We start from the raw sequence: 27,293 nt of genomic DNA, 5'->3' as shown, positions 1-27,293 counted from the left end.
CGCTGTCGAATTGTGACAATTCGGCTGTCACTACGCAAGCAAGTGAGCATGCATCGTGCCATTTGTGCAAGTGACTCGGAGGGACTCATCTCCACTGCATGTTGCCACTGTGTGTTTGGGTCCTCTGTCTTGCCTTCCTCATAACCCTCTAACTCCTCTGGCTGCTTCTGCTCCTCCTCTCCTGTCAGATTGCTAGAAAAACCACCCATTTGTCGAAACCTAAAATGTGATTCACTGTGCCCCTCCCCCTCTTCCTCCTCCTCTTGTTCAGCCCCCACAGGGCTCATGTGGCCGTGAGATGTAGGCGCCACGTCTCCATTGCCCTGACCAGCCATCATCTTCAACACGTATTGTAAGAAATGAAGCAGTGGAATGACGTAGTTCATCCCCTAATCCTTAAGCAGCTGAGTAGCTGATTTTCCCACCAACAATCCGCACTAATTGACTGCTACTGCCGCCGTCTGCAGGAATCCCTGTTCCACTACATCCTGGGAAGGTAGGCTGCCGCAAAGCAGGTGGTCTCCCCAGGGCACGTTTGGCTCCAGAATATCCACTTCTGCCCCCATGCTGACTGCCAACCATGCTACCACCTTGCTGGCTCATCTGCTGCCTCATGGGCAACCTGCAACCCTCTTCTCCTGAGGATGATGAAGCCCCTTCGGCACCCGGCTCACAATTGTGATCTGTTTCATCATCAACAAGTGTCTCCACGTCACTGATGTCCTCCCCAGGTTCCTCAACAGTATCTGCTTCAGAACCCTGAACCCTGGCAACACCACCTCCCACGTAACTCTCCTCATCACTACTTGACCGCTTAGCGGAGCAAGCGGCAGGTGTATCCTCCAGTTCTTGGCTGGGCAGTAGCTGCTGACTGTCCTCTATTAGATCATCCTCACTGAATAGTGGAGTTGAACCCACAGCATAAGATACTTTTTTAGGGGAAGGAACAGCATAGGAAAGAGGCACTGAGAGGACAGGGACTGCTCCCGGGCAATGCCAACTAAGGGTTGTGTCTGAGGAACCCACCGACTGTTGACTGTGGGTATCAGATGACACATGTGATGAAGTGGATGATCGTGTTAACCAATCAATAATGGCAGATGGGTTGCTGGTCGGGACACAACCTCTAGCTGATACCGGGACCTCAGACCTCTCACTGCGACTTCGGCTGCCACTCACCCCGAGTCCTGGCACTTCTCTGCCTGACATACTTAGTGCGTATATGAGGGGAGTACAATACGCTTCACTACGCTTAAAACAGTATTTGTCTAGAACAGCAGCAGGTGGGTACTTTTGTCTGTCCTTTCACAGTATGTAGGCTCTTGACAGTTTAACAGGTACAAAATAGTACACTACTTTGATGTAGGTATGTGGTATACGAAGAAAAATGCGCTACAGTAAGCTTAAAAATACGTATTTTGGCACAACATCAGCAGTATACAGCAGTGCAGCAGCACACAGTCGCTGTGTACTAAACTCAAAATTGCACTCTTTCACCGACTATGAGGAAGGGACTGCTGGGTATGTATTATACCTTCTACAGACTAGTATAACCAGCAGACCATTTGTTGTGGAACAAAGAGGGCAGATAAATGTATGCTAAAAACATATATTTTAGTAAAACACTAGCTGGTGATTACTTTTGTCGGGCCTTTCACAATATCTAGGCCCTTGAGAGTTTAATAGGTACAAAATAGTACACTACTTAGATGTACGTATGTAGTATGCACTTATGAGGGCAGAAAAATGCGCTACAGTACAATTAAGAAACATATTGGAGTAAAACACCAGCCGGTGATTACTTTTGCATGGACTTTCACAGTATCCAGGCCCTTGACAAGTTAACAGCTACAAAATAGTACACTACTTAGATGTAGGTATGTGGTATGCACTTATGAGGACAGAAAAATGTGCTACAGTACACCTGAAAAAAATTTATTTTTTGAACAACACCAGCAGTACACAACAGTTCTGCAGCACACAAAAGCTGTGAACTAAATAGTATTGGGCGCGAATATTCTCATTTTGAATTTTTCTTGCGAATATCGCAAATTAGCAAATTCGTGAATATTGCGAATATATTCGCTATATATTCGAAATTGTGAATATTCATTTTTCCCCCATATGCGCATATTTGCACTTGTGAATATTCGCATATGCGCATATTCGCAAATGTGAATATTCGCATTTGCGCATATTCGCATTTGTGAATATTTGCATATTCATTCTTTTCACTTGTGGACCAATTAGAATGATGCAAATACACTTGTCAGAGGTTATCAACAACATCCATAGCAACCAATAGTAAAGTTGCCCACCCCTCACTGTTTTCTTCCTCGAATACGCGATTATGCGAATATTCACATATGCGAATATTCGCATATGCGAATATAACGAATATGCGAAATTCAAATATGGGCAATGCCGCTCATCACTAGTACTAAATCCAAAATTGCACTCTGTCAAATACTATTAGGAATGGACTGCTGTATATTATACCGTCTACAGACTAGTATAACCAGCAAATGATTTGTTGTAGAACAAAGACACAGAATTGCGCTGAAAAATTATTCCTGCCTCCTCTGCTAAGGTTTATGAAGTTGAGGCGGCTTGTTGAAATGTATGAGGAAACATACAGCTTACTGCCCCTATCTGTAAAACAATGCTGCAGAAAGTGACTGGGAGGTAATGACTGCAGTAAAAATCCTTTTCCGTAAAAAAAAACACTGCTCTCTGTCCACCAGAACGCTGATGTGACTAGAAGGCGAAACACTGCTGGAAAAAGCTTTTCTGTGTAACACACACACACAAACAGGCTGTCCATCCTATCTCTCTGCAGTGTAATGAATGAAGTGACTAGCCAAAATATGGTTGCCGAATATATAGGCCTGTGACATCACAGGGGTGACTGGCTGCTGATAGGCTGCATCCTGCTTGTGATTCATGGTCATCCCGCCTACCCACCTTCCCGGCTTCCCTGCGTTCCTTGCCCCATGTCCTCACATGTGGATCCACCATTTTAGATGCCTTGGAGCCTGGAACACACTAAATGGAGTTTAATGAAGCAATTTGCGTGATAGAATTGCTGTGATATTCGCATTCGTTGCAAATAAAAATTTTCATTAAATTCGTAACAAATTCGGATTCATCAGCTTCGATTCGCTCATCTCTAGCAGTTATGTCTAAAAACAATTAAAATATTAAATATAGAGTTATAAATTACTTAATTTCTTCAGAAATATATGCAAACTTAAGAAGCGGAAGAACAATAATTCTATGTCAAAATAGTTTAGCTAATGAAGGTCATCAATGTGATGTCCATGTGAAATCCATAATAGAGACATTAAACAAAGGTGAAATGTGTTTCAGCATGCTTCAGTAACTATATACATTACTAAATAAATACAATTTGCCAACTTCACTTTCTAGAGAAATTATAAAAACACGTTTATCTCAATATGTCAAATAAAAGACATCAGAATGACGAAAGCTTTTAAAAGGGTAATTACAGCCTCGCAGAAGACAATGGACACAGTTGATCGATGCTAAAATCCATTATATTTTGATATCTAGTAGAAATGGCAATACAATAAATAGGTCACCACATGTTAATTGAACACATTCCATATATAATCTAATCAATGTCATATAGTAAAGCAAAGTCATAACAGTGCCCTATTACTTAAAAACCTATACATTTATTAGCATCAATAGTTACACACAAATAATTTTGAAAAGATATCTATTGTAAAACTTGTGCCATCAGTACATGCTTAACCACTTAAGGACCAGGTCCATTTTGGCCTTAAAGGATAGGGGATAAGATGTCAGATCGCCAGGGTCCCGCTGCTGGGGACCCCCAGGATCTTGGCTGCTGCACCCACCTGTACAGCTTCCACCTCACACTGGCAATGCTGGAGGCTTCGGATCTCGACCTCAATGGCGGACGAGCGTGACATCACGGCTCCACCCCATTTGATGTCACACCCCGCCCCCTCAAAGCAAGTCTATGGGAGGGGAGCGTGACGGACCTCCCATAGACTTGCATTGAGGGAGCGGAGCGTGATGTCACATGGGGCGGAGTTGTGAGGTCACGCTCGTCCGCCATAGTAGTCGGGATCCGAAGCCTCCAGCGTTACCGTTGTGAGGTGGAAGCCGTACAGGTAGGTGCAGCAGCCAAGATCCCGGGGGTCCCCAGCAGCGGGACCCGGCGATCTGACATCTTATCCCTATCCTTTGGATAGGGGATAAGATGTCTAGGGGTGTGAAGTACCCCTTTAAGGACCAGACCAATTTTATTTTAGCATTTTCGTTTTTTCCTCCTCACCTTCTAAAAATCATAACTCTCTTATATTTCCATCCACAGACCCATATGAGGGCTTGTTTTTTGCGACACTAATTGTACTTTGTAATTACATCACTTATTTTACCATAAAATGTACGGCGCAAAGAAAAACAGATATTATTTATGTGGAAGGTTTGGAAGGTTTTGTTTTCTCGCTGTACACTTTCTGGTAAAAATGACATGTTTTCTTTATTCTGTGGGTCAATACGATTAAAATTATACCCATTGTTTATGCTTTTCTAGAATTGTCCCGCTTAAAAAAAATCTCAAACCATTGTAACAAAATTAGTATGTTTGAAATTGCCCTATTTTGACCACCTATAACTTTCTCATTTTTCCGTATGTGGGGTGATATGAGGGCTAATTTTTTGCGCCATGATCTGTAGTTTTTATCAGTACCACCTTTGCTTATAATTTAGTATTAATACATTTTTTATTAATATTTTTTGGAATAAAATGTGACAAAAAAGAAGCAATTTTTGACTTTTTTTTATATTTTTACATTTAAGCTGTTCACCGTACGGGATAATTAACAATATATTTTAATAGTTCAGACTTTTATGCATGTGGTGATACCAAATATGTGTATAAATTATTTTTTTTACGCTTTTTGGGGGGTAAAATGGGAAAAACGGATTTGGATTGGGGGAGGGGATTTTTCACATTTTTTTCTTTTTTCTTTAAAATTGTTTTACTTTTTTTTTACACTTTTTATGTCCCCATAGAGGACTATTCATAGCAATCATTTGATTGCTAACACTGTTCAGTGCTATGTATAGGACATAGCACTGATCAGTATTATCGGTGATCTTCTGCTCTGGTCTGCTCGATCTCAGACCAGAGCAGAAGATCACCGATAATACTGATGTGTGTATATGATGCATGCATGTACAGTATGTATTGTGTACAGTATGTGTGTTGTGTGTATTTGAAGCATGTACAGTATGTGTGTTGTGTGTATATGATACATGTATAGCATGTGTGTTGTGTGTATATGATACAAGTACAGTTTGTGTGTTGTGTGTACACGATGCATGCATGTACAGTATATTTGTTGTGTGTATATGATGCATGTACAGAATGTATTGTGTACAGTATGTGTTGTGTGTATATGATGCATGTACAGTAAGTAATGTGTACAGTATGTGTGTTGTGTGTATATAATGCATGTACAGTATGTATTGTGTACAGTATGTGTGTTGTGTGTATATGATGCATGCATGTACAGTATGTATCGTGTACAGTGTGCTGTGTGTATGAAGCATGTACAGTATGTAATGTGTACAGTATGTGTGTATATGATGCATGTAGAGTATGTATTGTGTTCAGTATGTGTGTTGTGTGTATATGATGCATGCATGTACAGTATGTATTGTGTACAGCATGTGTGTTGTGTGTATATGATGCATGCATGTACAGTATGTAATGTGTGCAGTATGTGTGCCGTGGGTGTGTATAATGCATGTACAGTATGTAATGTGTGCAGTATGTGTGCTGTGTGTGTATGTAATGCATGTACAGTATGTAATGTGTGCAGTATGTGTGCTGTATGTATATAATGCATGTACAGTATGAAATGTGTGCAGTATGTGTGTTGTGTGTGTATATAGTGCATGTACAGTATGTTATGTGTACAGCATGTGTTGTGTGTATATAATGCATGCATGTACAGTATGTGTGTGTATGATGTATGTACAGTATGTAATGTGTACAGTATGTGTGTTGTGTTGATGTACAGTATGTACTGTGTACAGTATGTGTGTTGCTTGTATATAATGCATGTACAGTATGTGTGCTGTGTGTATATGATGCATGTACAGTATGTATTGTGTACAGTATGTGTGTTGTGTGTATATGATGCATACATGTACAGTATGTATTGTGTACAGTATGTGTGTTGTGTGAATATGATGAATGCATGTACAGTATGTAATGTGTACAGTATGTGGGTTGTGGGTATATAATGCATGTACAGTATGTGTGTTGTGTGTATATGATGCATGTACAGTATGTGTGTTGTGTGTATATGATACAAGTACAGTTTGTGTGTTGTGTGTACATGATGCATGCATGTACAGTATGTGTGTTGTGTGTATATGATGCATGTACAGTATGTATTGTGTACAGTATGTGTGTTGTGTGTATATGATGCATGTACAGTATGTATTGTGTACAGTATGTGTGTTGTGTGTGTATGATGTATGTACAGTATGTAATGTGTACAGTGTGTGTGTTGTGTGTATATAATGCATGTACAGTATGTATTGTGTACAGAATGTGCGTTGTGTGTATATGACGCATGCATGTACAGTATGTATTGTGTACAGTATGTATGTTGTGTGTATATGATGCATGCATGTACAGTATGTAATGTGTGCAGTATGTGTGCTGTGGGTGTGTATAATGCATGTACAGTATGTAATGTGTGCAGTATGTGTGTTGTGTGTATATGATGCATGCATGTAAAGTATGTATTGTGTACAGTATGTGTGTTGTGTGTATATGATGCATGTACAGTATGTATTGTGTACAGTATGTGTGTGTATATGATGCATGCATGTACAGTATGTAATGTGTACAGTATGTATGAATATGTATGTATGACGTCACATAACAAGGATAATACACAGTGATGTAATAGTACAGGGACAGGACTCAGGAAACAGAATGTGGGGAACAGAGTCTAAATAAAAAGGACAAAGGAGTCTGGAGAAAGGGGCAGTGGAGTGATGAGGATCTTAGGAAGAGGACTGAGGGGTTGGAGAAGGACGGAAGAGAGGTCTGGAGGAGGATGGGTGATGACGTAGGGGTCTGGGGGTCACTGAAGGATCTGTAGGAGGACTGAGGAGTCTGGGGGTGACTGAGGGGTCAGTGGAGGATGGAAAAGAGGGGTATTGAGGAGGACTGGGGTGGCTGAGTGGTCTGGGGGGAGGTGACTGAGGGATCTGTAGGAGAATTGGGGGGTCTGGGTGTGACTGAGGGGTTGGGGGAGGAGGGGACATAGGGGTCTGGAGGAGGACTAAGGCATTTGAGGTGACTGAAGGGTCTGGGGGTAACTGAGGGGTCAGGGAGGAGAAAACAGGGGTCTGGAGGAGGGGACACAGGTCTGGTGGAGAAAGGGGTCTGGAGGACAGTAGAGGGTGGGATTCAGCCAAACTAAGAAGAAACAGTGTGTGGCAGTATTTTCAGGGGCTTAGTGTTTGGAGGGGTTATATTCAGGGTTCACAGTGTCTAACAGGCTCATATTGATTAGACTTGTGCACTAGAAAAATTTCCATTTCATTTCGTTTCGTTTTTTCGTTTTGGAAAAACATTTCGGTTCGGCAATATTTTCGGTTTAGATTTTTCGGATACATTCGGTATTCGGGTATTCGGGTTGATTTTTTCGGATACATTCGGTATTCGGGTACATTCAGTAAATTTTTTTATTTTTTTTGGACTTTAGCGATCCTAAAAAAATATGGACATACCTTTTTTATTAAAATTTCGTAGGGTACCATAAAAAATCATAATAAAAAAGATACAGTAGTGATGGAAAAAATTTTATCTAACGAAATGTATCTTTTTTATTATGAAATGTTTATTCATTTTTAAACAGGGATCAATTTATGTGAGAGGTAAAGCACTAAAAATGTAGCTGACAATAGTAAAAATGTATTGTGTGCGTGTTTTTCACTTTTTTTTATAAAACATTTTTTAGGTAGTACTACTACTCCCAGCATGGAACACACTCTTCCATGATGGGAATAGTAGTTACCTGTACTAATTGACATATCGCAGGGGTCCCTTGCGATCCTCTTGTATAATGTATAGATGCTGCGGCTGCTCTTCTATGGTCCCCTGCACTCACGTATATATACACATATTCATATTTCCCGCAGAGCTGTGATTGGCCAGATGGTTCCAGCCAATCACAGCTCTCTGTGAGAAATAGGAATATGTGTATATATACGGCCGTGCAGGGGACCATAGGAGAGCGGCCGCCGCATCCATACATTATACTGGAGGATTGCAGCGGCTGTCAGGAGTGATACCTGCAGTGATCTGTCCTTTACTACAAGTACTACCACTCCCAACATGGAGTACACTCTGCTCCATGCTGGGAGCTGTAGTACCTGCATTAATAGGCAGATTGCAGCGGGTGTCAGAAGTTACACTCGCTGCGATATGTCTATTAATGCAGGTACTACAGCTCCCAGCATGGAGCAGAGTGTGCTCCATGTTGGGAGTATTAGTACCTGCAGTAAGGAACAGATCCCAGGGATGTCACTCCTCCTGACACCCGCTGCGATCATCCTTATGTGAATGTCGGGATCAGCTGTTCTCAGGGCTACAGAGCCGGGAGAACAGCTGACGCTGAGCCGTAGGTATACATCGTATATCTACTGCCCAGCAAGAACTTACAGTGAGCCTGCAATGTGTATACAGTATACACATTGCTGGCTCACTTAACCCCTTGCTGAGCTGTGCGCTATGCGCAAGCCCAGCAAGGGAAGAGTTAACTTACACTGCTGGACAGTGTAGGTTAACCCTTTGGGCGGTATACACTATATACAGCTATCTATAGATAGCTGTATACAGTGTATACAGAAGACGAAGTCCAGCTTACTTCCCTCGAGTCCCGGGCCGGGTTCGTGTAGCTCTGCCCCCCAGTGATGACGTCATTAGGGGGCGGAGCTACAGAAGGGAACAAGGCTACTTAATCTGAAGCTCTGTTCACATTGTACCTTTTGTATAATGTGAACAGACCCTTCTGGCAGTGTCTACCCAGACAGGGAGACTCCAGCTGTTGCTAAACTACAACTCCCAGCATGCCCAGACAGCCAAAGACTGTCTGGGCATGCTGGGAGTTGTAGTTTTGCACCAATTGGTGGCTCCCTGTTTGAGTAGACATTGCATCATGGGTGCTCTCCCCAGCGGACAGCGCCAAAAAGGTCATAACCAATTTTTTGTGTTTTTTTTCTTCTTGTTTTAGATCCTTGTATGCAGAGGATTACTGCGGATTCGATGGATTAAATAAAATAATTTTTCCAATGTGTTGTGTTTTTTTTTTTTTTTTCATTGAATTTTCAGGGTTAGTAGTGGAAGCTGTCTTATTGATGAAATCCATTACTAGGCCAGGGCTTAGTGCTAGCCACAAAAACAGCTAGCGCTAACCCCCAATTATTACCCCGGTACCCACCGCCACAGGGGTGCCAGGAAGAGCCGGTACCAACAGGTCCGGAGCGTCAAAAATGGCGCTCCTGGGCCTAGGCGGTAACAGGCTGGCGTTATTTAGGCTGGGGAGGGCCAGTAACAATGGTCCTCGCCCACCCTGGTAACGTCAGGCTGTTGCTGTTTGGTTGGTATTGTGCTGAGAATGAAAATACGGGGAACCCTATGCGTTTTTTTTTTTTATTTAAATAAAAATTAAAAAAAAAAAAACGCATAGGGTTCCCCGTATTTTCATTCTCAGCCAGATACCAACCAAACAGCAACAGCCTGACATTACCAGGGTGGGCGAGGACCATTGTTACTGGCCCTCCCCAGCCTAAATAAAGCCAGCCTGTTACCACCTAGGCCCAGGCCCGGAGCCCATTTTTGATGCTCCGGGCCTGTTGGTACCGGCTCTTCCCAGCACCCCTGTGGCGGTGGGTACCGGGGTAATAATTGGGGGTTAGCGCTAGCTGTTTTTGGGGCTAGCAATAAGCCCTGGCCTAGTAATGGATTCCGTCAATAAGACAGCTTCCACTACTAACCCTGAAAATTCAATAAAAAAAACAAAAACAAAAAACACAACACATTGGAAAAATTATTTTATTTAAAAAAACACTCCCCCACAGCCCTCGTTAACCATTTTATTAAAGGAAAAAAAATAATCCGCCGTAATCCATCGAATCCGCAGTAATCCTCTGCATACACGGATCTGAAACGAGAAGAAAAAAAACACAAAAAATTGGTTATGACATTTTTGGCGCTGTCCGCTGGGGAGAGCACCCATGATGCAATGTCTACCCAAACAGGGAGCCACCAATCGGTTCAAAACTACAACTCCCTGAATGCCCAGACAGCCTTTGGCTGTCTGGGCATGCTGGGAGTTGTAGTTTAGCAACAGCTGGAGTCTCCCTGTCTGGGTAGACACTGCCAGAAGGGTCTGTTCACATACAAAACGTACAATGTGAACAGAGCTTCAGATTACCTAGCCTTGTTCCCTTCTGTAGCTCCACCCCCTAATGATGTCATCACTAGGGGGCGGAGCTACACTGACCGGCGGGACTCGAGGGAAGTAAGCTGGACTTCGTCTTCTGTATACACTGTATACAGCTATCTATAGATAGCTGTATATAGTGTATACCACCCAAAGGGTTAACCTACACTGTCCATAAGTGTAAGTTAACTCTTCCCTTGCTGGGCTTGCACATAGCGCACAGCTCAGCAAGGGGTTAAGTGAGCCAGCAATGTGTATACTGTATACACATTGCAGGCTCACTGTAAGTTCTTGCTGGGCAGTAGATATACGATGTATACCTACGGCTCAGCGTCAGCTGTTCTCCCGGCTCTGTAGCCCTGAGAACAGCTGATCCAGACATTCACATCAGGAGGATCGCAGCGGGTGTCAGGAGAAGTGACATCCCTGGGATCTGTCCCTTACTGCAGGTACTAATACTCCCAACATGGAGCACACTCTGCTCCATGCTGGGAGCTGTAGTACCTGCATTAATAGACATATCGCAGCAAGTGTAACTTCTGACACCCACTGTGATCTGTCTATTAATGCAGGTACTACAGCTCCCAGCATGGAGCAGAGTGTACTCCATGTTGGGAGTGGTAGTACTTATAGTAAAGGAAAGATCACTGCGGGTATCACTCCTGACATCTGCTGTGATGCTCCTGTATAATGTATGAATGCGGCGGCCGCTCTCCTGTGGTCCCCTGCACAGCCGTATATATACACATATTCCTATTTCTCACAGAGAGCTGTGATTGGCTGGAACCATCTGGCCAATCACAGCTCTGCGGGAAATATGAATATGTGTATATATACGTGAGTGCAGGGGACCATAGAAGAGCTGCCGCTGCATCTATCCATTATACAAGAGGATCGCAGCGATCTGTTAATTAGTACAGGTAACTACTACTCCCATCTTGGAAGAGTGTGTTCCATGCTGGGAGTAGTAGTACTACCTAAAAAATGTTTAAAAAAAAAGTGAAAAACACGCACACACTACATTTTTACTAATGTCGACTAAATTTTTAGTGCTTTACCCGCTCACATAAATTTATCCCTGTTTAAAAATGAATAAACATTTCATAATAAAAATGATACATTTCGTTAGATACAATTTTTTCCATCACTACTGTATCTTTTTTATTATGATTTTTTATGATACCCTACGAAATTTTAATAAAAAAAGGTATCTCCATAATTTTTTAGGATCGCTAAAGTCCAAAAAAAGAATAAAAAGATTTACCGAATGTTCGAGAAATAACGAATTTATTCGTTACTTTGCTATTCGTATTGTCGTGGCGATTCGGGAATGTTCAAAATATGTTTTCGTGCATTCGGATCGGTCCGAATGCACGAAAACAGTAAAATTCGGTAAATTAGACATTCGTGCCGAACTGAATTGCACATGTCTAATATTGATTATTTTTTCATATACAGGATAAGGATCTGCTGACAAAGTGAGGAACCAATGATGTCGGAGCATCACACTCTGCAGAGGAAGATTTAGCTGGAAGCCACAACCACATCTGGATCAGATGAAGGAGAAAATGGAAGACAACATAGAAGACGTCACCTGTGAGCCATTATATCATTGTGTATTCTTTCTGACTAGGTGATCATGAGTGAAACTGTACCCCAATCTGTGGCTTTCCAACTGTTGCAAAACTACAACTTCTATGATGCCTAAGGCTCTCAAGACATAATGTGAGTTGTAGATTTTCAGTAGGTGGAAAGCCACTGGAACTGAGGTAATTAATGGGGGTCCCAGCAGATGGACCCCCACCAAAAAATGGACTGCATAGTCTGAAATGCCCATGCCTTTGTGAAGGCTTGTTAATTGTCATAATTGAAAACATGCACAGGGGCTTGAGGTTTAGGGATGTGTCTGTGTCTGCATTTTTTTTTTTCGGGGAAGGGGGGCCCCACAATACTAAAGTGCTCCGTCCTCCAAGCAGCCTTAATCTGGCCCTGCTCATCTGGCATTTGCCAGAATTGCCCTCCAGCCAGTCAGGTACTGCAATTGAGATCCACTGACCGTTACAGGCTACACCTGGACTTGCCATTGTTTAAATAGGGAAGTCCAGGTCCCACTTGCATGTCACAACTACATGTACTAGCACAGCATAATAGAGAAAACTTTCTTTTACTTTTCCCATCAGATAAGTGGAGTTGAATAGCACTAGGTACAACCTGGCACTGTTCAGTATTGTGTTCTGTAATCCTCAATAAGTATGTGTCATTTAAGGGAAAGCTGCATGATACAGTAAAAGTGATGCACAATTTGTCTAGACTTGTCTTATCTAGACAGACCTAACACTTCCCATGGTTGATAGTTTGTTACATTTGTAAACAGTTACACTATTGCATTGATATTTTGTAGCGAACTATCAGGACTATAGAGATATTACTGGTGCTGGTGTGTTTCGTTTCTGCAGGAACAGAAATGTGAATAGATAAATAATATACTAATAATTATTTCTAAAAGAAAAAGTTTTGCTTTGAATAGACTGAAATATAAAAACATATTGGACTGAAATAACAGTCAGTGTGTAGGCACTGCTGTATATGAAAAGATTAGAATTGTGCTGCCTCAGAACATTATCCATTGTCTCATTGCAATTGTTGGCTTAGTCAAATACAACTACAGTTCTCCAATAGGCACTAGTTCTTTTGTGAGTGGCATTTTTTAATTAAAATTGCTTGGAGTTAATATTTAAAAATAGCCAGTGGCCCTAAAGTCTGATCATTCTGTCATTCATCATGAGGAATATGAGCGTATTGTGTCCTCTCAACTGAAATATATCTGCAATATCTAGTGTTAGCTGAGGCTGTCTCACATTACAGGTATAATGAGATTAAGCAGGTTAACCATGTTTTTGTCACAAACATTTTGCTTACAGTCATTGCTTACATTGTGAATTCAGGTTTTCAGATAATTTAAAATCAATAATTTGAAACAATCCTTTCCTTGACATTTTATGCTCATTTGTTCCTTCCTTTGTTGTGATGAAAAGGAAAATAAATGGTAGAAATCAATAAAAAAAGAAAACAAGGAGTTGTTTTGTATAGAAAACCCAATGACAATATCCTTTTAAGGTATTCTAAGCTATGGGGGTATGCATATTCTGCACTCTCATATCTTAGGGGTAGGGTGTCACTGCAAATCTGCAGCATATATAACGCTGCAAGTGTGCTGCCAGCTGTCAAAGAAAGAAGGCAGAGCAAGCTCTGTGCTACCTGACGCTCTTTGTGCCCACTCGTAGCAACAGATTTCCTGCTGGCAGTCACCAGCTGACAAACAGTGCTAAGCGGCGGCTCTGCAGTAGATCTATGACTGACAGCAGTGCATCCGCAGCGGATGACCTGTGTGTGACCCTACCCTAAAGAGAGGGACTCTATGATTGATGACCTATCCACAGACAGGTCACCCATTATTAATCATGTGGTGCCAACACCTGCCATACCCGCCAATCCTGCTGTTCAACACCCAACACTACACAGGGAAGAGGGCCGAAAGCTTCTGAAGTGTTCATTATACATTGGTGATATAGCAGCTACGCCTACATTCACCTCTGATGATCAACAAATGATGACCTATTTGCTAATAAATTAAAGAGTTGAGGAATAACCTCTTTAAACAAAGTGGAGAGTGGCTACTTAGAGTGTGATTCTCTTTCTGGAGGACCAAACAACAACAGCCATGGAGTTTTGTGGAACTAGGAATGATTCTGCAATATCCCTGTGGTGCTATAACTATGTTTCTGACAACTGAATGGAACTTTTGATTTTAAACCTGTTACAGTTTACATTGATGTCACTTTACACATAACCTACAAAAACATTGGAGTCTACTTCCAAAAAATTATTTAAAATAAATAAATAAAGTCTTTATAATAATATGTTGCACATGGATATAGTTAAAAACAAGTCACACAACTAAAGAAAAAATGGAGACAGCATCATTTGTGCAGTTAGAGACACACAAAAAAGCCCAAATAAATAAATAAATAACCAAGGAAAAATTTTATCTGTATAACACTGGCTATTAAGCTCTCTTTTTGCCATACCCTAACTACCATTTATATAAGGAGGACATACCTATTAAGTTTCACATACATGGTATATAGAAATTAAAGGAGTACTCTAAGGATATGTGATACGTGTGAGAATATGGAGTGTCCGACTGCTGGGAACCCCCCGCAATCTCCTCTCAGATGCCCTGGCTTTCCTTCTATGGAGTGTGTGTCGACTACCGCACAAAACAGTGGCCAACATGCACCCTCTATGCACCTCTATAGGCTCCGGCCCTCCTATAGAGCTGAATGGAGGGGGCGTGTTGGCCGCAGCTTAGTGTGGTTGTCAACATGCCCAATTCGGGAGAAAAGCCAAGGCCCAGCCTTGAGATTTCCGGGGAGTCCCAGCAGTCAGACCTCCCTCGATCTGAAACTTATCCCCTATCCTTAGGATAGAGGATACGTTTTTATATCCCGAAGTATTCCTTATAATTTTTTTAGCAGAAGTGAAACAAAATCAAACCTATATGAGTTGAGATCATTTTAATCATATGGACCTACACACACTCAGCATACCATGGTCGTCCCAGAACCAATTACCACTTTTCCATGGATATACAGCATGTACAATGGTATCGGGGCTTCAGAACCAATTAATGGTTTGCCATAGACATTTGCACTCAACATACAATGGTCCTCCTGGAACCAATTAATATCATATGTTGAGGGACCACTGTATTTACAGATATGATGGCTAAAGGGGTTCTCCTGTCTTCTTTACTTGGTGAAGCATGAGGGTGCTGAATCGTCCTTCACTGGCTTTACTGCTCAGAGACCCCAAAGTGGAGGGGGCAGTGGAGGAAAGCACAGGACAGATATGATGTTAGGCACCACCAGGAGTTGGAGAAGATTGGAGAGCACCAAAAGAGATAAATGCACCATTGGACAAGTGTGGTACGGGACACAGTGGAGGCACTATTACCTTGTGGAGAACACAAAAAGGTGTTATTTTAAGAATGTGGGGAAACACATCGTATGATCAGTTTTTATATTTTTTATGTTTCTATTTTCAGGGTTTGAAATGAAACCAGGGTACCCGGGGGAAAAAACCACAAGGAAAGAACATACATACTCCATGTAAATCAGTGTTTTCAAACTGTGGCCCCCTAGATGGTTCAAAACTTCAACTCCCAGCATGCCCCGACAGTCAATGGCTGTCCAGGCATGCTGAGACTTGAAGTTTTGCAACATTTGGAGGGCCACGGTTTGTAGATGGTATTGTCAGAGAACACAAAGATGCAAGAAAACTATTCCGACTTCCGAGCTATCACTTGTAAACATTATTTGGATCTCGTTATTTCATGTAACTTTTGGTTTCAACTCGGCAAGAGGTTTTGAGACAAAAATTAAGCAAATAGAATGAGAGTAATTATGAATGTTTCATTCTCAATCACAGAACTCTTTCCCATTATGTGGAGCTGAAAACATTTCATTTGAAATACTCAGACAGGGATAAAAGATGAGACAGTTTATAGAGTAATATACATTTGAATCTGCATTATTCCAGAAGACAATAAAATGAATTTCCCTATACAGCTAGCATTAATTGCTGTATATTGGGTTCTATACTTGCAGCATAATGAGCAAAAATGGCAAAAAAATAAAAAGGGAATCAGTATGCTGATATTCAGTTATTGGCACAACATTCCATTTACTTTTTGATCATTTTCTCAGATGCGGCCCTCTCTTTTTTTTAATCAAATTAGATTTTCCAAATTTTTTTTTATCATCTCTGGAATATGTAAACATCAAATTAATATGTAACACTGGTCACCTAGTTTCAGGGGCCCCGGACCAAAATAAAAAAGCAAGGGCCCCCTGTGAGGCTCCGCCACTGGACACACCCCTGCCATGCTCCTGTTCCACCCAAATCCCACGCACAAAATAAACTAAAATTTTGATATGTAAGAAAAACTTTAACATAGGTAAAATAATTTTCATGACCAATAATACCTGTATACATGGAGAAAATATACCACTACTATACTGTACTGAATAAAACAGCAAGGTAAGTACCATTGTCATCAGTGTCACCTGTACTATCTGTCTGTACCGCAAGATTAGTGCAGGTGACACTGATGACAGATTTCCTTTAAAATGTTCTCTGGAGCCCTGGGCATCTGTTGGACATTTAGGGCAGATATGGGCACTTTGCACCACTTATGGTGAAAAACATTCTTTCCAATCCTCCAGATTGTGGAGGTGGCAGTGATAGTTCTGGACCTTCTAGATGTTTTTCCCATCTGCACATAGGATCTTTGGAGCTCAGTGACCATTGGGTTCTTGGTCTCCTCTCTTACCAAGTCTCTTCTTCTTAATTATTTAGTTTGGTGGGGTGCCAAATCTAGGAAGAGTCCTGCAGAGTGCTACATCATCATTCTGTAGCCATTATGTAGAGACTAATGGCTAAACTTTTTGTGCATTGTATTTAACCTGGACAGCTGCATTAAAGTATACTTGTTGCTTAAAAAAAACGTTTTACATGTCCTATAGACATGTCAAAAGTTTTGATCGGTTAGGTTCTAAGTGATTTGACATGGACCAATTATTAGCAGAAGGGTAGAAAAATCCAACTGACTGAGACAATCCTATAAATTTACATGGTAAGCTTGTTCCCTTCTAACTATCGTTTGTGATCTGAAGACTCAGAGCTAGACCGATTAAAAGTGTACCTGTCATTAACAAAAACTTTTTATATAATGTAGAAAATAATATTATATGTATATTTGTAATATTGATTAGAAAATGTGTATATTTTGTCCCTTCAGCTATTGCCTGTGTGTCTCTGTGAGGAGACCAAATATAGGAAGTGAGGGTGGGCGAGAAGGGCTCTGTGCACTCAAGACAAGCAGGGCTCTATGCACTGAGGACAAGCAGGGCTCTGTATACTGAGGAAAAGCAGGGTTCTGTACATTGAGGACAAGCAGGGCTCTGTTCACTGGGGACAAGCAGGGCTCTGTGTATTGAGGACAAGCAGAGCTCTGTGCACTGGGGACAAGCAGGGCTCTGTGCCTTGAGGACAAGCAGGGCTCTGTGCAGTGAGGACAAGCAGGGCTCTGTGCAGTGAAGACAAGCAGGGCTCTATGCAGTGAGGACAAGCACGGCTCTGTGCAGTGAGTACAAGCAGGGCTCTGTACAGTGAGGACAAGCAGGGCTCTGTGTAGTGAGGACAAGCAGGGCTCTGTGCACTGAGGACAAGCAGGGCTCTGTGTACTGAGGACAAGCAGGGCTTTGTGCACTGGGGAAAAGCAGGGCTCTGTATACTGAGGACAAGCAGGGCTCTGTACACTGAGGGCAAGCAGGGCTCTCAGCACTGGGGACAAGCAGGGCTGTGTATACTGAGGTCAAGCAGGGCTCTGTACACTGAGGACAAGCAGGACTCTGTACACTGAAGACAAGCAGGGCTCTGTACACTGAGGACAAGCAGGGCTCTGTACACTGAGGACAAGCAGGGCTCTGTACACTGAGGACAAGCAGCGCTCTGTACACTGAGGACAAGCAGGGTTCTGTACACTGAGGACAAGCAGGGCTCTGTGCATTGAGGCTCAGTGACACGTCCCCCCCCCCCCCCGGCTCACACAGCAGGATGATTAACAAGCCAGGAGCCTGCACAGAGCCCTGCTTGTCCTGCTCTCACCTCCTGTATTTGGTCTCCACACAGAGACACAGAGGCAAAAGGGTAGAAAAATCCAACTGACTGAGACAATCCTATAAATTTACATGGTAAGCTTGTTCCCTTCTTACTATCGTTCGTGGTCTGAATACTCAGAGCTAGACCGATTAAAATTGTCCCTGTCATTAACAAAAACTTTTTATATAATGTAGAAAATAATATTATATGTATATTTGTAATATTGATGTCACGATTCGGCTGGCTGGAGGTGGATCCTCTGTGCCAGAGAGGGATTGGCGTGGACCGTGTCGGTGGACCGTTTCTAAGTTGCTACTGGTATTCACCAGAGCCCGCCGCAAAGTGGGATGGTCTTGCAGCGGCGGTAGCAACCAGGTCGTATACACCGGCAACGGCTCAACCTCTCTGACTGCTGAGATAAGCGCGGTACAAGGGAGTAGACAAGAGCAAGGTCGGACATGGCAGAAGGTCAGGGCAGGCAGCAAGGATCGTAGTCAGGGGCAACGGCAGGAGGTCTGGAACACAGGCTAGGAACACACAAGGAAACGCTTTCACTGGCACAATGGCAACAAGATCCGGCAAAGGAGTGCAGGGGAAGTGAGGTATAAGTAGGGAAGTGCACAGGTGAAGGTACTGATTAAAACCTCATGCGCCAATCAGTGGCGCACCGGCCCTTTAAATCGCAAAGACCCGGCGCGCGCACGCCCTAAGGAGCGGGGCCGCGCGCGCCGGGACAGCACAGACGGGGAACGGGTCTGGGAAGCGAGTCGGGATGCGCATCGCGAGCGGGCGCGTCCCGTATCGCGAATCGCATCCCGGCTGGGAACATTATCGCACCGCACCCGGTTGGCAGGTCTGACCGGGGCGCTGCGAATAGGAGAACGCTGTGAGCGCTCCGGGGAGGAGCGGGGACCCGGAGCGCTCGGCGTAACAATTGATTAGAAAATGTGTATATTTTGTCCCTTCAGCTATTGCCTGTGTGTCTCTGTGAGGAGACAAAAAATATAGGAAGTGAGGGTGGGCGAGAAGGGCTCTGTGCACTGAAGACAAGCAGGGCTCTATGCACTGAGGACAAGCAGGGCTCTGTACACTGAGGAAAAGCAGGGTTCTGTACATTGAGGACAAGCAGGGCTCTGTTCACTGTGGACAAGCAGGGCTCTGTGTATTGAGGACAAGCAGAGCTCTGTGCACTGGGGACAAGCAGGGCTCTGTGCCTTGAGGACAAGCAGGGCTCTGTGCAGTGAGGACAAGCAGGGCTCTGTGCAGTGAAGACAAGCAGGGCTCTATGCAGTGAGGACAAGCAGAGCTCTGTGCAGTGAGGACAAGCAGGGCTCTGTACAGTGAGGACAAGCAGGGCTCTGTGCAGTGAGGACAAGCAGGGCTCTGTGCAGTGAGGACAAGCAGGGCTCTGTGCACTGAGGAAAAGCAGGGCTCTGTATACTGAGGACAAGCAGGGCTCTGTACACTGAGGACAAGCAGGGCTCTCAGCACTGGGGACAAGCAGGGCTGTGTATACTGAGGTCAAGCAAGGCTCTGTACACTGAGGACAAGCAGGGCTCTGTACACTGAAGACAAGCAGGGCTCTGTACACTGAGGACAAGCAGGGCTCTGTACACTGAGGACAAGCAGGGCTCTGTACACTGAGGACAAGCAGCGCTCTGTACACTGAGGACAAGCAGGGTTCTGTACACTGAGGACAAGCAGGGCTCTGTACACTAAGGACAAGTAGGGCTCTGGGCACTGAGGCTCAGTGACACGTTCCCCCCCCCCCCCCCAGCTCACACAGCAGGATGATTAACAAGCCAGGAGCCTGCACAGAGCCCTGCTTGTCCTGCCCTCACCTCCTGTATTTGGTCTCCACACAGAGACACAGAGGCAAAAGCTGCAGGGACAGTATTTTTTCTTCCAAAAATAAACACATTTTTCTTAACAAATGCATATTACAAATGTACATATAATGGTATTCTCTACATAAAGAAAAACGTTTTTGCTAACTACAGATGCACTTTTAACTTGAAAAAAGTATCTGGGGAAGAAATGGCTTTGGTGGTCCATTTACTTATAGTAGTTTGCACATATATTGCTTGGATATGGAAGAGGAATACCTTACCTACTATGGAAGAGAATTTTCATGCTACAACATCAAACTACATTATGAAACAGTTGGCTGTTGTAAGAAAGGGGCACTGAAAACTTAATCTTCATCATTTCGTTTGGAATAATTGGAAAAAATACTACATAGAATGGTCCTGCCGAAGTTTGAGATAATGTGTGAACCATTTCCAGTCGAGAAACTATTATCACTATTATTTTATATATTATTATTAGAGATAAGCTAATCGAATCTGGCAAATTTGAATTTGTTATGAATTTCCGGAAAAATTTGATTCACAATGAATGTGAATGTTGCCTAGTAGAAAAACGAAAGGCAGAATCCAGCTCTAGATGCAAATAAAATCCATTTACTGAATGGACACAAACAGGAACAAGGGAAGTTACGCGTTTCAAGCATCAAGCGCTCTTAGTCATGCATATGACTAAGAGCACTTGACGCTTGAAACGCGTAACCTTCCTTGTTCCTGTTTATGTCCATTCAATAAATGGATTTTATTTGCATCTAGAGCTGGATTCTGCCTTTTGTTTTTCTACTATTGTTTGGTGTTGTCCAGCACCTGGATCCATGTTTCAGCTGTCTAGGGGGGGGTGAGCTGGCTGGACTCTTTTCTTTTCCTGAATATTGCCTAGATTCGATCATGCAAATCACTTCATTAAACTCCAATTAGTGCGGTCCAGGCTCCAGGGCATCTAAAATGGTGGATCCACATGTGAGGACATGGGGCAAGGAATCCTGGGAAGGTAGTAACAAAGGTTGGCGGGATGACCCTGAATCACATGCAGCATGCCGCCTATCAGCAGCCAGCCACCCCTGTGATGTCACAGCCCTATATAATCAGCAGCCATCTTGCGGCCACTCACATCAGCGTTCTATTGCAGAGAGAGAGAGAGAGAGAGAGAGAGAGGGGGGGCGACAGAGAGCAGTGTGTTGCACAGAAAAGTTTTTTTACAGCAGCGATTCACCTCAAGCCCAAATCCAGCCTAAAAGAACTGATAGGAAAGGGAGAGAGATTGAGAGAGAAAGTGCAATTGTGGGTGTATTACAGCAGTGATTCACCTCAAGCCCAAATCCAGCCTAGAAGCACTGACAGGGAAGGGAGTGAGATTGAGTGAAAAAGTGCAATTGTGGGTGTATTACAGCAGTGATTCACCTCAAGCTCAGATCCAGCCTAGAAGCACTAATAGAGAAGGGAGTGAGATTGAGAGAGAATTTTGGGTGTAGTACACAGTAATTGTATGATGTAGCACTGGTGTATACAACAACTGAAAAGCTAATAGTAGCCAGCCAGTTAGGGTGAGCAGAGCACTAAAAGGGTATTGCCCTGTACTAAGTGTAACCTTTGCATACATCTAAGTGGTGTACCATTTTTTTCCTGTTAAAGTCTCAAGGGCCTAGTTACTGTGAAAGGCCAGGCAAAAGTACACACCTGCTGGTGTTGTAGACAAATACTGTTTTAAGCGTACTGGAGCGCATTGTACTCCCCTCATAAGTGCATACCACATACATACATCTACGTGGTGTACCATTTTTCTCCTGTTAAAGTCTTAAGGGCCTAATTACTGTGAAATCCCAGCCCAAAGTACACGCCTACTGTTGTTCTAGACAAATACTGTGTTAAGCGTAGTGGAGCGTATTGCACTCCCCTCATATACACACTAAGTATGTCAGGCAGAGAAGTGCCAGGATGTGCATTGAGGAGTGGCAGAGGCCTAAACCCATCAGGCGCAGGCATAGGTTGCAGCAGACTAACGGTGAGTGGCAGCAGGAGTTGCAGCGAGAGGCCTGAGCTCCTGGTATAAGCTAGTGGTTGCGTCTTGACCATCAACCCATCTGTTGTCATTGACTGGTTAACTCAGTCATCCACTTCATCACAAGTGACTTCTGACATCCCCAGTCAACAGTCGGTTTGTTTCTCAGACACAATCATCAGTTGGCATGGCCCGGGAGCAGTCCCTGTCCTCCAATTGCCTCTATCCTATGCTGTTCCTTCCCCCATGGAAGTATCCTATGCTGTGGGTTCAGCTCCCCTTTTTAGTCAGGACAATCTACCAGAGGAGAGTCAGCAGCTACTGCCCAGCCAAGAAGTGGAGGAAACATCCCCCACTTCCTTTACTAGGCGGGCACGTTGTGATGATGTGAGTGGCGCGGTAGGTGTCGTTGGGAGCGTTCAGGCTCCTGAAGCACACACTGTTGAGGAACCTGAGGAGAACATCAGTGACGTGCTAACACAACTCGATCATGATGAAGCCGATCGCACTTGGGTGTTGGGTGCAGAAGGGGCTATATCATCATCAGGGTGGCAGGTTGCCCGTGAGGCAGCATTTGAGCATGCAAGGTGGTAGCATGGTTGGAAGTCAGCATGGTGGCAGCAGTGGAAATTCTGGAGCCAAACATGCACGGGGGAGACCACTGGCTTCGTGGCAGCCTACCTGCCCGGGAGATAGTGGAACATGGGACCCTGGAGTCGGCGGCCGTAGCAGTCAATCAGTGTGGACTGTTTGGGGGAAAATCAGCTACTTGGCGGTGTGGCAGTTTTCCATCAAGTATCCGGAGGATGTTAACCCCTTAAGGACGCAGGACGTAAATGTACGTCCTGGTGAGGTGGTACTTAACGCACCAGGAGGTACATTTATGTCCTGTGCATAACTGCGGGCATCGGAGCGATGCCCGTGTCATGAGCAGCTGATCCTGGCTGCTGATCGCAGCCAGGGACCCGCCGGCAATGGCCGACGCCCGTGATCTCGCGGGTGTCCGCCATTAACCCCTTAGGTGCCGGGATCAATACAGATCCCGGCATCTACGGCAGTGCGCGATTTGAATGATCGGATCGCCCGCAGAGCTGCTGCGGGGATCCGATCATTCATAACGCCGCACGGAGGTCCCCTCTCCTTCCTCCGTCCGGCTCCCGGCGTCTCCTGCTCTGGTCTGTGATCGAGCAGACCAGAGCAGAAGATAACCGAAAACACTGATCTATTCTATGTCCTATACATAGAACAGATCAGTATTAGCAATCATGGTATTGCTATGAATAGTCCCCTATGGGGACTATTCAAGTGTAAAAAAAAATGTAAAAAAATGTAAAAGTAAAAGTAAAAAAAAAGTAAAAAATCCCCTCCCCCAATAAAAAAGTAAAACGTCCGATTTTTCCTATTTTACCCCCAAAAAGCGTAAAAAAATTTTTTTATAGACATATTTGATATCGTCGCGTGCGTAAATGTCCGAACTATTAAAATGAAATGTTAATGATCCCGTACGGTGAACGGCGTGAACGAAAAAAAAAAGTCCAAAATTCCTACTTTTTTAATACATTTCATTTAAAAAAATATAAAAAATGTATTAAAAGTTTTTTATATGCAAATGTGGTATCAAAAAAAAAAATAAAGATCATGGCGCAAAAAATGAGACCCCATACCGCCGCTTATACGGAAAAATAAAAAAGTTAGAGGTCATCAAAATAAAGGGATTATAAACGTACTAATTTGGTTAAAAAGTTTGTGATTTTTTTTAAGCGCAACAATAATATAAAAGTACATAATAATGGGTATCATTTTAATTGTATTGACCCCCAGAATAAAGAGCACACGTAATTTTTACCATAAATTGTACGGCGTGAAAACGAAACCTTCCAAAATTAGCAAAATTGCGTTTTTCGTTTTTATTTCCCCACAAAAATAGTGTTTTTTGGTTGCGCCATACATTTTATGATATAATGAGTGATGTCATTACAAAGGACAACTGGTCGCGCAATAAACAAGCCCTCATACTAGTCTGTGGATGAAAATATAAAAGAGTTATGATTTTTAGAAGGCGAGGAGGAAAAAATGAAAACGTAAAAATTCAATTGTCTGAGTCCTTAAGGCCAAAATAGGCTGAGTCCTTAAGGGGTTAACATGGCCACATGCAATTTTAAAAAATATCTTTAACCTTTTCAATTGTGAGGCCCTTTGGTCTGGTCAGGCTGCCACCACCTCCATGCTGTGTCATTCTGTCACCATATGGTCTCCTCTCACTGCTGCCACCTCCAGGCTTGGTCATTCTGCCATATTTTGGTCTGCTCATGCTGGTGACATCTCCAAGCTGTGTCATTGTGCCGCCATGTGGTCTCCTCATGCTGCTAGGGCATTAAATAACAAAATGTATGGTAATCTACTTAAAATCTTCAATTTAAATTAGAAAATATAGCTTTAATCTTTTCAATTGTGAGGCCCTATGGTCTCCTCATGCTGCTGGAACATTACATAAAAATGTTTATGGTAATCTATTTAAAATCTTCAATTTAAATTTGAAAAAATAACTTTAATCTTTTCAATTGTGAGGCCCTGTGGTCTCCTCTTGCTGCTGCCATCTACAGGCTTAGTCATTCTGCCACTATATGGTCTCTGCATGCTCCTGCCACCTATAGGCTGTGTCATTGTGCCGCCATGTGGTTTCCTCATGCTGCTGGCACATTAGATAAAAAATTTTAAATAATAAATAATCTGAATTTATTTTAATAAATTAATTTTTCTTTTTATTAATTTTAATTAATAATTTAAATAAAAATGTCCCTCCAGCATACCATGTGTGCAGGGCACGCTGTTCTTCACATGGTTTGCCTTGGCGAACAGAGTCACACAGGTGAGGAACTGCTGAAAGTCATTCATCAAGAAATCGAATCATGGCTTACTCCACGAAAACTGGAAATGGGAATCATGGTGACCGACAACGGGAAGAACATCTTGTCTGCGCTGCTTCAAGGAAGCCTGAGCCATGCACCCTGTATAGCACACGTGTTCAATCCGGTTGTCAAGCGATTCCTGAAGTGTTACCCCCATCTGCAAGACATCCTAACAATGGGAAGAAAACTTTGCATGCACTTCAGCCACTTGTACACCGCAAAGCACATCCTCCTTGAGCTGCAGCATCAGAACGGCATCCCCCAACATAGTCTGACTTGCGACTTTTCCACACGTTGGAATTCCACCCTCCAGGTGAGTGGGGGAGGATAATAAAGCAAAGAAAGCAGACAGTGGGATGGATAGGTTAAAGAGGGGTCAGGACATAATGGTGGGTGGAGAGGAGTCCTGTGGGGGGAGGTTAAGAGCAGTGGATGAGGAGATCCATGGGTTACAAACCAGCCGTAAAAATAAATGTAGCCCAAAAAATTGTAATCCCAATAATTCAAAAAAATTCCATTAGCCCCAATAACTCAATAACCACAATAAGCCCCATTAACTCAAAAAATACCATTAGCCCCAATAACTTAAATAACAACGTTAGACCCAATAACGCAAAAAATCCCATTAGCCCCAATAACTTAAATAATAACGTTAGTCCCAATACCTCAAAAATCCCATTAGCCCCAATAACTTAAATAGTACAATTAGCCCTTATAACTTAAAAAATAACATTAACCCCAACAACTCTGAAAATCCCATTAGTGAGACTATATGTGTAAAAATGTATGGAAATGTAAAGTGTATGTTCACAAATGCCAGAAGCCTAGCAAATAAAATGGGGGAGCTTGAGGCCTTGATACTGGAGGAACATATTGATATAGTTGGGGTCACTGAGACATGGCTGGACTCCTCGCATGACTGGGCTGTTAATCTGCAGGGGTTTACATTGTTTCGCAAGGATAGAATGAACAGAAAAGGTGGTAGAGTCTGTCTGTATGTAAGAAGTGGTATGAAAGTCAGTGTGAACGATGCCATAGTGTGTGATGATTCTGAGGATGTGGAAGCACTGTGGGTAGAATTACAAAAGGAGGGAAATACTGAAAAAATAGTATTTGGTGTAATCTACAGACCCCCTAATATCACTGAAGAGATAGAAGGTCAGCTGTATAAACAAATAGAGAGGGCCGCCCGGGCAGGTACAGTGGTAATAATGGGAGATTTTAACTATCCAGATATAGATTGGGGTCGGGGGCTGGCTAAAACTACAAAGGGGGGAAAATTCCTAAATTTATTGCAGGATAATTTTATGGGCCAGTTTGTGGAGGACCCAACAAGAAGTGATGCCTTGTTGGATCTGATCATTTCCAACAACGCAGAGCTGGTTGGTAATGTAACTGTGCGGGAAAACCTTGGTAATAGCGACCACAATATAGTTACTTTTGACTTAAAATGTAGAAAACAAAGACAGACGGGGAAGGCAAAAACATATAACTTTAAAATGGCAAATTTCCCTGGGATGAGAGACGCACTACAGGACATAGACTGAGGGGAGGTGTTCTCAAATACTGATAGAGAAGGTAAATGGGACATCTTTAAATCAACTCTAAATAACTATACAGCTAAATATTTACCAAAGGGGAACAAATATAAACGATTAAAACTAAATCCTACATGGCTGACAAATGATGTTAAAAGAGCAATAGACAACAAAAAAATAGCCTTCAAAAAATTAATATCTGATGGGTCAGCTATAACATTTAAACAGTACAAAGAGCTTAATAAAATCTGTAAAAATGTAATAAAAACAGCAAAAATTCAAAATGAGAGACAGGTGGCCAAAGAAAGCAAAACTAATCCTAAATATTTTTTTAGATATATAAATACAAAAAAAACAAGGACAGAGCATGTAGGACCCCTTAATAATGATAATGGGGAGGTTGTCACGGGCGATCAAGAGAAGGCGGAGCTACTGAATGGGTTCTTTAGTTCTGTATATACTATGGAAGAAGGAGCTGACATTGGCCAGGTCAGTGCTGGTAACACATCATGTAATGTACTGAACTGGCTTAATGTAGAGATGGTACAAGGTAAGTTAGGTAAAGTAAATGTAAGCAAATCTCCAGGGCCGGATGGACTACACCCAAGAGTTCTTAGAGAGGTAAGTTCAGTAATATCTGTACCCTTGTTCATGATATTTAGAGATTCTCTGGTGTCTGGTATTGTGCCAAGGGACTGGCGCAAGGCTAATGTGGTACCAATCTT

This window comes from Hyla sarda, chromosome 1, assembly GCF_029499605.1.
Source record: "Hyla sarda isolate aHylSar1 chromosome 1, aHylSar1.hap1, whole genome shotgun sequence".
NCBI lineage: Eukaryota > Metazoa > Chordata > Amphibia > Anura > Hylidae > Hyla > Hyla sarda.
The sequence above is the reverse complement of the archived record's forward strand: the minus strand, read 5'-3'. Positions refer to the sequence as shown.